This window comes from Pipra filicauda, unplaced genomic scaffold (assembly GCF_003945595.2).
Source record: "Pipra filicauda isolate LSUMZ 115617 unplaced genomic scaffold, ASM394559v2 scaffold99_size2403431_pilon, whole genome shotgun sequence".
Classification (NCBI taxonomy): domain Eukaryota; kingdom Metazoa; phylum Chordata; class Aves; order Passeriformes; family Pipridae; genus Pipra; species Pipra filicauda.
In genome coordinates this window covers 358,535-372,147 of record NW_024105197.1, presented here as the reverse complement: position 1 = coordinate 372,147, position 13,613 = coordinate 358,535, and the positions used below count along the sequence as shown (strand labels likewise).

General features: G+C 39.9%; 1 protein-coding gene across 2 annotated transcripts in view; it reads left to right on the top strand.

The window, feature by feature from the left end:
* CUNH19orf12 (chromosome unknown C19orf12 homolog) overlaps positions 1–13,613 on the top strand; it is a 50,192-nt gene that overhangs the window by 21,665 nt on the left and 14,914 nt on the right. The gene's annotated exons all lie outside the window — the stretch shown is intronic.

Genomic DNA, 13,613 nt, shown 5'->3' with positions numbered 1-13,613 from the left:
GAATTTAGGGAACAGAAGTAAAGGAAAGCTGATTTTAAAGCCTGAAAATGTGACTGATCGCCAGCTCTATATCATTCTTTGTGCCAAAAGTATTTGTCTAGCAGCATAAAGCATCTGCTTGCCTGTTTCACACAGATGCTGTAAGTAGAATTTGACCTTTTGTTCAGAAAGTGTTTGAATATTTAACTTGAAAATATTAAGTTATCAGAAAGGCTGTCTCTTTTGGGAAGACTGTTCAATTTTTATACAGCCCAAGTTGTTAAAGTACTTTGGAGCATGAACAACTTCAGAGCAGAACAAAGCAGGCAGTGCTAATGTGTAGAAACTCCAGAAGTAAATAACAGCTGTTCAAGAAGACTTCTATTAAATATGTATTAATTAACTTGAAGTGCATCACTTAAATATGTGAAGAGATTATCTTGTGTTAATTTACATTAAAACACACAGCACTTGTTAGCCTCATTACACTACCCTAAGTATAGCCTAAGCTATCACCTCATCTTACATTGAGTTCTGTTGGGTGTTGATTGCTTTCAATTTGCCCTTTTAAAATGTCAGTAGCCTCCATTTCTTGTTGGATCTCTTCTTTCTCTCAGTTTGCTCTTGCATGGTTTCTGTTCTTACTTCTGTCTGTTCTGTGCTGAGCAGAAAGGAAAACAGCAATAGATTGTGAAAATATAACAGTAGTTGCCCGCCCAAACTTCAGGTGTGGTTCCTGCCGTTCACTTATAATCCCAACAGAGAGAAGATAAGTGTCCATTTGTGTAGCAAAATGACTTTGCATGAAGATTCAGTATCACCTTTACAACGGGAAAGATACCTAGTACAATGGGGTCTCTTTAATGAAATTATAGGTAAATAAAACTCACTGGTAATAATAGACTTTGTGGTCTAAATCAATGTATAAATCTTCATAAACTCTCATTCCATCCATAAAACTTGAATGTTTTTATCTGTACTTAATATGACAAATGGATTTTTACCTGTTTTGGTGCTGAAAATGTATAAACTTGTATGATTTGTGGATTATTTTCAGAGATTTTCTTAAGTGCCGTTTTGGCAACTTACCCAGCTTCTAAGGTGTTCTTTCATCCCATTATTTTGACTCAGCAGACTCCCTAATGACAACTCAGAGTCCAATTCTTGTTTGCTGCACCTATTCCAATGCACTCCTCACTATGGGGAGACTGAGGAATGTAAAGAACTTGAGGGCAAGTCCTGGCAGAGCAGGAAGGGCAAAGGAAACCAAAATATTTGGCCTTAGCAAAATCTTGAAGTCCATGACAAGTTGCTGCATTGCAGGGCTCTCTTGAGAGAAGTGAATGGGGATGTTTGCTGTAGTTTTCAGGTTGCTTGCAGCCTCTTCAGCTAAGACTTTGTGAGTTTGCACCTGGGTTGTGTTTCCAAGATCATCCCTGTTGTTGTGTGCTTGGGAGACACTTTTTCCTGAGTGAAAGCTGATGTTTCGCAGGATAATTATGGCAGTATGGGAGGTGAGACCTGTAGAAAAATCTAGGCTTGGAATTCTCAGCTCCGTGGATCAAGAACAGATTTAGATGTATATATCTTTAAAAAGAAACCTTTAAAGATCACTCACTACCTGTGCCTTCGCCCTGACAGTGTTTGCTGTGCTGAGGAACTTGGAAGTTGAGTTTAGGAGCACAACTGGCCATGGCTTTTTTGTTGCACATTGACAGTGCTTGTCTCTGTGACCTAAAGGATGTATTTCTCAGAAAGGATGGAGAATTTGGCTGAGATATTTTTGTTCTGGGCTGAAATGCCATGGTGTATAGTAGAATTGACCACCCTTTTGGTGAAGATACTTTTTGTAATATCCAAGCTAAACCTTCCCTGGTGCAGCTGAACTAAAAGTAAGGCCAGATGGTTTCTAGTGAAATCTCAAGAGTAGTAGATGCTTTTTCACCCTAATCTTTAAATGCACAGATAATTTTCGGGAGAAAAAAGTCTTTCTGCAATGCAAACAGGGAAGCCTTTCTCATGAGGCAGAAGGGTTGCAATTCACGACATAATCTGTTTCTCTGCTTACAGTTTGGATCTTTAGAAGTAGTAGAGCTAAGCTGTTCCTTGTTAAACACTTAAGGATAGGAAAAGATGTGTGAGAGTAATTATCTTGATTAAAAAATTTGTTCATCTTATATCAGGTATTTTTCAAGGTGTCAAGAAGGGATTTGCTGATTTGGGCTAAAATTACTATTCCCTATCTATGTTTAACTCCTCTCCTTCCTGCCACTGTCAAATTTTTCACAAATTAATTTCAGTGTTTCAAATTTTCACTGTTTCACAAATTAATCTCAGTGTCAGCAAATGTTAGTGTTTCATAGTTTCTTTTTTCAAAGGACGTCACTCTTCTTGAAATGAATGGGACAGAGATGCTGCTAGGTGCATGGATTACTGGGTTATTGAGTGTTTTGTTTATTAAAATGCAATTTTTGCTTTTGTCCTACTACCTGTGCAAAGGGAAATGGAATATCCAGTGTAGGGAGTAGGAGCTGATGAATCAGTGGGCATTTAGGACCTTTTTATTACTTAGTGAACAACATAAAGTGTAAAAGTGTAAGTTAAGTGTGCAAGAAATTTTACATATCTAAATTTGCCAAATCTGATATGAAAACATGTGTTCAAGATAGTAAACTCAGAATTGTTTGATGTTGTGCCACAGTCACTCTATTAGATGTGCCATGTCATGCTGCTGCCAGAAAGAGGTCACAGAACAGAGGACACTGAAATCATATTTCATACAAATGTGGGAGGAATCCCAAATTCAGCAGTAAACAAGGATGAAAAGGAAGGCAGCGCAGTAAAGGCAAGAAAAGATGCTTAAGTTTCCTGCAGTTCCTGCCTCATTGTTCATTCCAGCTTCCTGCTTATTCAGTCTGCTTCTCAAGCCTTTCTTGTGCATATACATAGATTATAGTATGCAGAAGACTAAGAATAAGCTGAAGGCAGAAACTGACTTAATGAAGACATTCTTGTGAGAGAGAAAAGATTTTGTTGTCCACAGATGCGCAAAGAAAAATAGAAAAGCAGCTGCCCTTAGAAATGGAGTAAAAGTAGAGCTGAGTGCCACGTCATGATGCTTTAGTCAAAATCTGATGTATTGAAAACCTTTGAGAACTTCTGTACTGTTGTACAGGGATATAACCAAGAGGTGAAACAATAAGCTTCTGTAAGTCTCGTGTCTTAGACGCTGCCCGGAGTAGTGTTGACTTTTGTCAACTTTCAGATGACAAATAAGGATAAAAGGAAATAGCTTTCAACTGTTCTGTCGTGGATGACAATGTTAATAACCAGTTTTGTGTCAAAACCTTCTGTTTCCTTAAGACCAAGCAATAGAGGTATAGTCATGTGCTGTCATCTTCCAGAAGAGGCTTATGAAGGGCAGAGGTCTTCATCTCATTAGTTTCCATCTCTCCTCTGTGGGGAGTTAGTTTGTCTTTTCTGAGAGCATTTGTGGGCAGAGACAGCATAAAGGTAGTGGGAGAAATTTGTGAGGCAAGTGGGTGGATAGGTGGGGTGAAATGGAGCTGAGATACACCAAACAAGTCAAGTGAAGGCTTCTGGGTCACTTGGCCTGCAGAGTTAAGTCGTTTACTTAACTTTTGTTAAGTTTACATCCTGCAGACTAAGGATGTAGTTGGTCAGCAACAAGTTAATAAATTTATGGAATATCTGCCCAACACCCATGAGACAGCACTGGAGTTTGGGTGAACTGGGATGACTTATTCTATTCCTTGCTTATTCTTACTCCTGTTTATCAGCTGAGGCATTCATGACAGCAAATGCAGCTGGTGGCATTTGAGCTGTGGAAATTAGAGTCTGTAATACTGTTCTAACAGTAATTTGAGAATTTAAAGAATTATACAACTAGTATTTCAGTCGCACACCAAAAAACCTTCAAGTTTCAGGAAATAGGTTTGTTTTTTACACTGCCTTGATCAAATGGCCAAAAATATTACAGGATTCCTCTGACTAACCACGGCTGCAGCAACATACCTGGTGAAATAATTCAGTGGTCCAATCTGCCTTGACAACTCCTGTGTAACTAAAAATAGGAGAAATAGAAGAGGAAATTTGTAGGGCTGGTAGTGGCTTGTATTTTTCAATAATTTATCAAGATTCGAGAGCACAGATTTCCTTTGGGAAATATTAGTTCTAAGGTTTACAAAGTGCCTCAGTTGTAAATACCCATAAAAATGACAATTTGGTAGGTCGTATTTATTCTTAAGCGGGTCAAAGGACATTAGCGTATTCCTACTATATAAATCTGTCAAGTACAGAATTTCTTTATGCTCCCAAATCACAAAAGCGCCTCTTACAGTCAAGGAGAAAGCGTCACATTATTGCCAATCAAGGACAACAAGCAAGAATATTGATCTCTACCCAATAACTTTTGCCCTGCTCACTAAGTTTTTATCACTGAAACTGGACACATCAAGGGATTGGATTTAATATATACATATAGTGCTGATTTATTACAAGAGGAGAAATATGGTCTGGCCTTATTTCCAGCTCAGTATTTTAATGCTTATTTTGTTCCTTGCATGGAAGCTTTCAATGGCTTTTTCTACAGACAAAGTGCACAACTTTCAGATGAGAACAAGTTGCTCGGGATCTTGTCCAGACAGGTTATGAATATCTTCAAGGATGGTGTTTCCACAACCTCTCTGCATAACCTGTTCCAGTATTTCAGTGGTCAAGGATAAGCTACTGAGTTAAAAAACATAGGCCATGTAAGTCACCAGGGACCAGAAGTCTGCTTATTTTGTTATGATAATTTTATGAAATGAGCATCCTAGAGAGCAGCTCCCTGTTATTGTGTAATTACAAGTCCTGCTGGCTTTTTACCTGTCTAGGCAAAATATGTGAGTCTTGATTAGTCTTTGGCCTTTTTAAGAGCTGGGGGACCCTTCCATAGAATAAACTGATGCAAAAGTAGCTGATGGATTTGCTGTTTGTGTTCCAAATACTGTGGAGAGAGCTGGAGAGGCCACACCCTATTCTCCATTATTTCCTGATGGAGCAGGCAGAGGGACATATGTTTAATTTCTCCAGATGTGTCCTTCCCACACCAGACATTTTGTCAAGAGGGTTATGTTCAAGGATTATGTATGTTTGTCAAGATTTCCAGATGTCTAGTATTCCCAGCCTTTTCTCAGCACATGAGCAAATCCTTTCTACTGTGCATGAACAGCAAATCTGACACTAACTGGAAATGGCCACTGCACGTGGTGTGCACACTCACAGTGCATCCCATGTGGCTGGGGCTCCTGTGCATGTACCCTCCTGTGGATTTGCACAAGCACAACAAATTGGATGTGTCCCAAACATTTTGGATTAACTCTGCATGTTTCAGACCATCTGTGCAACACATGTACCACCGGGCTGGTGATGCTTTAAGGGTTGGACACAATGCATACACTATACAGCTCCTGGTGATGCACTGTGGTATAGCAGGAGTTCAGAACAGGATCATGGCACAATCAGACATCATGCTTTTCACTGGGAACCTCTAGGAAGAATTCTGCCATAGGAAGAAGCTGATTTTTTTTTTTATCTTCTGACTTGTCACAGGTAATTGTGCATGAGCCTTACCCCACCTTCAGTGTGCTTTCCTATGGCACAGACTTCAGCAGGATCTGAGAAGGCAATGGGTTTCAATTTTGGGGATGTGTTTCTTAACTGGAACAGATTTTCTTCACTAATGTAAATTCAAACAGAAGAGGAGAGAAAAAGAAAGTGAACAATTAGAACTTGAGAGGAAAACATGACCCAGGATACTCATTGTCTGTCTCCAGTGTCAGGTGGAAATGCTGAGCTCTGCCAGCTGCCTTCAAACCACCTCTAAGAACCAAGCCCAGAATGAGACAGTGACAATGACTTCCATGTCACCTTTTCAGGTAAATACAGAAAGCTGTAGTTGCCAGAGCAGTGATGAATCATTACTTCCTTCCATCCAAAGAGCCCTGGGCTTTTTCCTCATCCAAACATTTAACTTACTTGCAGGGCTGACAGAAAAGCAGTAGATTTTTTTTTTCCAAATATCCATTTGCCTTTCCATTTATCTACTTTGATCTAAAATATAGAACCTGATGGATGCCCTAGGTAAATCAAACATTTTCCGTCTGCCACAACGGTTTTGCAAATGCTTATTTCATGCCATTACCATTTTTCTGTTTCTAGCAGTAAATCAAAAAGTATCAGCCATTCATCCACTTTAAAAGTAATGCCTTTCCTTTGCATAATTACACATACCCAGTGGAGATCTGTATGCACAGTAAATCTATTCCTTTAAAAGGTTTCGCCTTAAGTACCACAGTGACATAAATTGGTGAAGCGCAAATTTATTTATTTAAAAGGTTTATTCTTTTAACTGATTGGGTAACTGTTACACTTCCATTGTTTGGTTTGGATGGGGAGAGCTTTATTAATGTATCAGTTTTAATTCTGCAGCAGATGTTGATGTAGAAAGGCCTCACTCCTTACAGGACTTGTAGCAATTGATATGCGTGTGTAATTTATTCTCATTACTGGTTTATTCTTAACTGGTGTTCAGGGGGTCTTCACTGTATCTCCAGTAGATCCTTGAGAATTAAATAGTTTAACGAATGTAATGAGCAAACCTGAAAGAAGTACATGTAAGGCAGCATATGTATTTGGATATTACCTCTCCAAATTTGCAAATAACAGAAGTACCATATTAAAGGAGAGTGAGAAATTGCCAAAAATAAAGGTCTTCAAGTAATAAGTGCCCAGGACAGTATTTTGGCAAGGTAAAGATTAAAAAAAAAAATTGGATCTTTTCATCATTCTCATGTAAACTTGCTCATCTTTGTAAGTCATTCTTGTAGCTCTCAGGGGTGTCAAACCTAAAGCAGACAAGCCCAGCTGGTTGAAGCCTGGGAGTGAAATGATGAATTTTTTAGCAGATCCAAGTTTATTTTTAGGCTTTATAGAATTATGTTTCATTTCCCTGTGAGTGAAATTGTAGGAAGTATCTTAGGAAAAAAAAAAAATTAAGAAACTTTAGCAGAACAGCAAAAAAATAGTAAAACACTGGACCCCAATAACAGTTGAGCACGCAAATGTATCCTGATTGCATTTGAAATTGTGGCTACAGTTTAATCCTGCAAATATTTACATACATGTTCAGTTTAAAGCATGTGAGAATTCTTGAAACAAGCAGCAAGTCTGAAGAGACAGCAGACTGCAAGTTAGGTTATGACATGGGGAACTCAACAGAATTTCTATTGTGAAGGTATTTTTTGTGGATATATTTTCTATGGTGCTGAATATGGCAGTAAATTTCCAGATGTCTCTATTTTGTCACGTTATGCAATAGAAAAAGTTTAGAAACATTTTGGAGGAGAGGAGGGTTCCTAGGAAGGTTTTGGGTCTGAAATCTCAGTTTGGTTAGTGAAGGTAATTTCATTAACACAACATATTCAATATCCTATATTCTTGGGATGAGAAGATGCATATGATAGTTAAAACCTAGCAAGGGCTGTTTATAGGAGGGAGGAAGTTTATTACATGCAGCTCCACATCCCATGTCCACTAAGATCACTCTTCTGAGATTTTGTTTTAAGTGGATCTGGCTTTCTGGGGTCTTTTCTAATACACTGAGTATATCAGAGGCTGCCAACTGTCCTTTTTGATCAGAATTGATGGTGGTGGTTGCCATGTAGTTGCCTGTGGTAGAAACTGGATTAGTAAGTGACAAAGATGCCTCTTTGAATCCTGGGTCCTAGAATGTGCTCCTGGGAGCTGGGAGCACTGGAGGCTGCAGTCTTCCCCAGTGAAACAGCCTCCCCTCTGTTCTGCAGTTGGGAACCAGAGGAGCCACCTTAAAGGGTGAGAGAGTACCTCAGCTTCCAAACTGGCTCAATCTTTGTCTTCCCATGCGGTTTGCATCGATGCTAATCAATGTTAATTATGGTAGTGGGGCTTGTGATGTACTCATTATAAAAGCCATCCTATTTTTGTGTGCTTGTACAGTCTGTCACACAATAGAGCCCTGATTGGGGTTCCCTAGATGCTACAAATAGTAATACAAATTGTTATAATAATGAATATGTGGTTCATGGTGTAAGACAACCAAACTCAGTTCATAGAGATTGCCGAAGCATCACTTGATAATCCTGTTTGCTGTTACCACTAACTGTGGCATGCTGGATATGTCTTGACAGTTGGGGCCCCAGTTAAGCTTTTGTTCATGTTTCAATAGGTGCTTCTTTTTAAATTTGCATTTGAGTCTGCGGCTGTCAGTGTAAGTATGTGCTTAAAGTTAGCTGTGCTTAAAAACCCCTTGTGATTCAGCGCCCTTAATGTGCTGGGTCCATGATCCCACCATCATTCCAGGACCATCCTGGGAGCCAATGGGCCTGAAGGATGGGCTGCCAGGGTGTGTTTTTCTTCCCTAGGCTGGAGGTTACAGATGCAAGAAGAGGAAGGTGCTTTCTCACAGGTGCTGGTTGAGTGTAGGTTGTACCAAGTGTTCCCAGTTCCTGCAGGGGCTGGAAGTGGATGGAAGCCCAGAGATGGGAGCTGGCACTTTCCTTCCTCCTCAGGCTGCTGTCTGGGCACCCTTGTACTAAGAGCTGATACCTGAGAGGTGCCAGTCTCCTGGGATGAATTTGGCCCAGTCCCACTGTTCTCCTCGCTAGAAATTTCAGCAACATTGCTTATATAAATCAATTTTTGTAGGTAGTTACAATTCATCCCCTGACTCTGCACCCCCAGGCCTCACCTCTGTGTGTTTCAGTGGCTTATATAGTCTCATAATTTTTTTTTTCCAAAGGAAGTTTTCCACAAAGGATCCCTTATTATCTTGTTGTCTGGTTTGTTATGGATATTGGTTCTAGACCCAATTTTTCAATTCCCACCAGACTGCATGCCTGAATTTTAGTTATCTACGTGCAGTTTAGGTGTGTGATTATCTGCCTGGCTCTAGTTAGTTTTCTGTTGTGTATCACACTGTGCTGACCAAGCCCGTGTACAAAAATGTTTTAAATTTTAAAAACGTTATATTATGTCTCCTGAGTGTGTATGTTGTTTTAAAAGGAATTTGAGTCAGTGTTGTTTCTGTGTTTGTAATTAATTTAAAATATTTAGTACAGCAGCTAGATTTTTCCCTGTTAACTGTGCTTTACTGAAATTTCATGATCTACAGCACACCCTAGTGATATCTGGAAACCATGAAGTTAGACCCAGTCAATTTTACTTCCTTTGTGTCAAAGCACATCTTAGGACTCCAGTAAGTAAAGCCAGAAAAGTAAGTGCCTAAATGCCTTCATATCCAAGATGGGAAGTGAGTTTACAAAACAAAAAACAGCCTTAGAAATTGAGACTACAGGCAACTCCTCTGTGAAAAGAATGTCTGTATGATGAGTTTACCTGGCTTGCAATCTACAACGTTTGACATATTTAACAACAGATCATGGGGAAAAGCAGCCCAGACTTATGTGAGAAGAGAGGAGAATGTTTATTGGGTTCCCATTTGGACTGGAGAGAGCAACCAGATGTAAATACAAGCATTGTGGAGGAAACACTCAGAGAGGCTTCAAAGGGCAGAAACTCAAATGATCATTTACTGTCTTATAGCCAGAACACTAAAATTCTATATATTAAATTCCCCTTTTGCAGAATGTTAGGTCACTTGGTTTTTCAGGTGGTGGTTCCTGTATTTGGTTTTCAGTAGCCAACAGGCTCCATATAATCCTGCAGAGGGATGTGCACCTTCCTAACATTTAAGGCTACTGTGCCCTCACTTTATCCTGGATTTGTGTATTTCAGTCATTTGATTTCTTTTGAATTGTCTGAACACACAGAATATCAAGGGTTCTGAATTGGCTGCTGTTGACCCCATGATGGGGTGAGAGGAGAAAGCAGTTTTGAGGAGGACTCTGAGAAAGTGTAATTACATAGTCAAGAAGGAAGGCAAATATTTATCAGAGGTGAAATCAAATTGGTGACGTGTGGATAAGACTGAAAGAAAGTGAAAGCAATATGAGCATCAGAGAATAGTGCAGAATAATGGAATTGTAAGTTGTGGTGGCTGAAGGTAACTCTCATACGAGTTCTCAAAGAGAGGCAGAGGATTCATCAGAGAAACACAAGTTAAGTGTGTGACAGCTGTACTGAGCATCCTCTGTGGACTCTGCTGAGCACTCAGGTGGCTCGTGGCAGTTCTGTGTGGCTGGAGTGTTGTTTTCTGTGTGTGCTTAACCTGCAAAGAACTAAGGTACCCCAGATAAAGCAGGTTTGGCCAGCAGACAGGCAGTGCTGAGGCTGTTAGAAAGGGCCATGAAACCTAGGCAGCTGATACCAGTACCCTTGTCCAGCTTGCAGCTCCAGCTTGGATCAACTGGGGGATCTGATCCCATATCTGTTTTATGTACAGAGCATTCCTTGTCTATGTAAGGCAAAGCTGAAGATGGGGTCCTGCTTTCTGGCTCTCTCACGCATGAGAAACCTGTAACACTTTGGGGAGAGACAAGTTTCCTCTCAGACCTCTGCATTTCACTCTTGTCAGGTAATCCAAACAATAATGGAAATGAGCACTTTGTTTTATATAAATAAAAAACAAAAAGTTTGCAGTGATTTATGGTATTTATTTAAATGACATGCAAATTACTTTGTGAAACTTAGGGGGGAAAGCAGCACAACTAAAACAGCACAATTGTTTCCAAGAACATTCATTTCAAATCCACATACAATATTTCATTCATGCTTAATTATTTCCCCAATGCTAGTCTAAGCATTACTAGTTTCCTTTGTCTTTTTGCTTTTGCATGCAGCATGATTAGCAAAACTGCTTGTGCTCTACCAACTCCTGCACATATGGGGTTTAGCCTCATTGTTCAAGGGGTGGAGCAACAAGCAATATGAACACTCATGCTGCCAAATTTGGCACACGTGAGCCCTCCAAAGCATACAGATATCACCCCTTTCATTTAAATCCCCGTCTATATTTTGCATTGCTACCATAATGGCAACTCCATTGTCTGGGTGTATTATTTGAAGCAGCTTTTCTCCCATTGTTTGTGCACTGTAATCCTTGAGGTTTCCGTAGTCATCCTGAGCAGCTTACGTGAAAGAAATCACTTAGCTCGCTCAGATCACTCTCTCTGAACCTGCTGCCAAAGGAACGGGCCACAGCTAAAGCATGAGACCTGTGATCTTCCTGAAGAAAATCTCTTCAGTAGACTTTATGATTTCTTGCTTTTATGGGGCTCTGTTCTTGGGTGTGGACTCAGGGTTCTCTTTTGTCCCCTGTGGGTTTTTCTATGAGGCCTGATGGGAATATAGGCTGAAAAAAAAAAAGAGTAATTGTGCTGGCTGTGGAGGTGTAACTTAACAACATGTTACACACGTTTCAAATACTAGCAGAGACACGGCTACTGTTTGACAGGAATTAAGGACAGTTGTTTATTCTGACTGCAGCAAAATCTTGCCCTTTTATCCTTCCATGGTATAGCTGGATTGGCACATCCTGCTGTGAGTCTTTCCAACAGACTTTTGAGAAATTAATGCTTGTCAGCTTAGGGCAGAATGAAGAATCCCCTGGAACTTATCATAGAAAAAGGGCTGCCCAGTTCTTTTCCTTTCTAGCATTCAGTCATCTGCTTGGGCAGTGCGCTCTACTCCAGTAGGCACTTACCTCTTGTGATTATGTATATGCATACTGTTGTAGGTAAAGTCATTTGCCATTAGCTGTTCTGTATAAATTATGCCCGTTACTGGGTTTGAATGCACATAATTTTATTCCTGACACAGTCATTTGTAACATTTTTAAGGCAGTGGTTCCCAAAATGAGGGCTACAGAAAACCAGCAAAGGTCCCCTTTGTAGTTTGCAAAGAGTTTCCAGTTCTTTTTGTTTCCAAAGTCTACATCATGTTATAGAACAACTATAAATATGGTATAAACACTGTCCTGCTCTTCGTTTGGCTTAGCTCTTCAGAGAACTCTGTTGCAGCCACATAGACATTATGTGATCCCAGATGGTGATACTTTTGTGGTTGCACATGATGCTGAGAGGTGACCCAGGAGACAATATTAAAATATAAACTGTGTAAGTCTGAAAATCTCATTATAGCACATTTGAGTATTTGCAGTGACTTCTGGAAACTTTGAGTCTGGCCCATCACTGTAGATGGGATCACTTTTTTCATCCTCCTGCCTCCAGCTTACCATATGAGAAAAAATCAGGCAATGCAATCTGTACAGGCTTGCCTCTTCCACCCCACTCTCTGTCTGACTGTCAGCTCCTCTCCTGCCTGCCACATTATCAGAACTCAGACCCAGGAATGCTGGAGAGAACTGGTCTATGTACCTAGAAGAACAGGAAACTCTATCTAAGACCTTTGTAAAATTTGGGCACTCATTCAGCACCCATGGAGTGGGTGTAAGGTTGGAAGTGAAGTCAGCCAATGACCCTCGATTTTGATGGGACTGAAATCAGCTTCTTTGTGCTTACTCTGCATCTCCAAAGTGATGTATGTTTGGGGCCAGAATTACACGTAGCTGAACATTTACTATTCTCAGACAAGCACCAATACACATTATGGTACACGTTTCTCACGCCACTGAGTAGTACCAAGTACACAAGTAGTACCAAGCATGGAAATGTATCACTGCTGTTATTCCAGACACCTTCAAATGTCATCCATCCTTGACACTAGAATGCTTTGTTCCTTAGCTGAATTTACAACAGACATTTTAGATCTGATTTTGACATTTGTCTACCTTATGGATGCCCTTTAATTAGAGGTTTGAAGAAACCTCAGATGCACTTTTCTTAGATACATTCTGCAAAAGAGTGGCTGTAGGAGATTGTAGTGTGGTTTTTTTTTTTTTTTTAGCTCCTCTCTGGAAACCTTGCAGGTATTTTGTGTAGCTATTTTTTTAGCCAGGATTTTATTTCCACTTCAGTGTTTATACATGTTATAATATATAAACATGTAAGCTAATTTCAGGACACTGATTTTACATTCAGAATTACTGTAGCTTTTTGTTCTGAAAAGGTCACAAAATGACTACTCTGTACCAGTAAACACAATTAATGAATTAAGCTGCTGAGGAAGTTAAAAAACAGAATAAAAGACTGCTGTAAGAGAGTCTAAAGAAGCAGGAGATAGGTAAGGTTATACCTTAAGTACCTTTAACAGCTTGCTTGGATAGCTCTAGCTAGCAATGTGTGCTCCACTCCAAAGCACCAGCCTATATTTCTGGATCATCTTTCAAGACTGAGATGATATAAGGCAATTAATAGTGTTTTGTGACCTTCTGCACCAGTAGTCCATCTTTTTGGCATTGAAACGGATTTTGCCCAACTTGGCATTTTATCACCTAGGACTGCACTGGGAGATCAAAGAGACACCTTTTACAGCAGCAGTGGAATGATTTAGTTCAGTCAAACTGTTCTTGAAATTCACAGTTTCCTACAAGCTGATGAGGCAAACCTCTTCTTTGCTTAATGTCACATAAGGTACATTGAAAGGCTGTGAAGAGGCAGATGTTCTATAGCTTCACTTCATATGCAAAAACCTGTTATATTCTTTATTTGCATTCAATTAGAAGTCAGACCCTGATG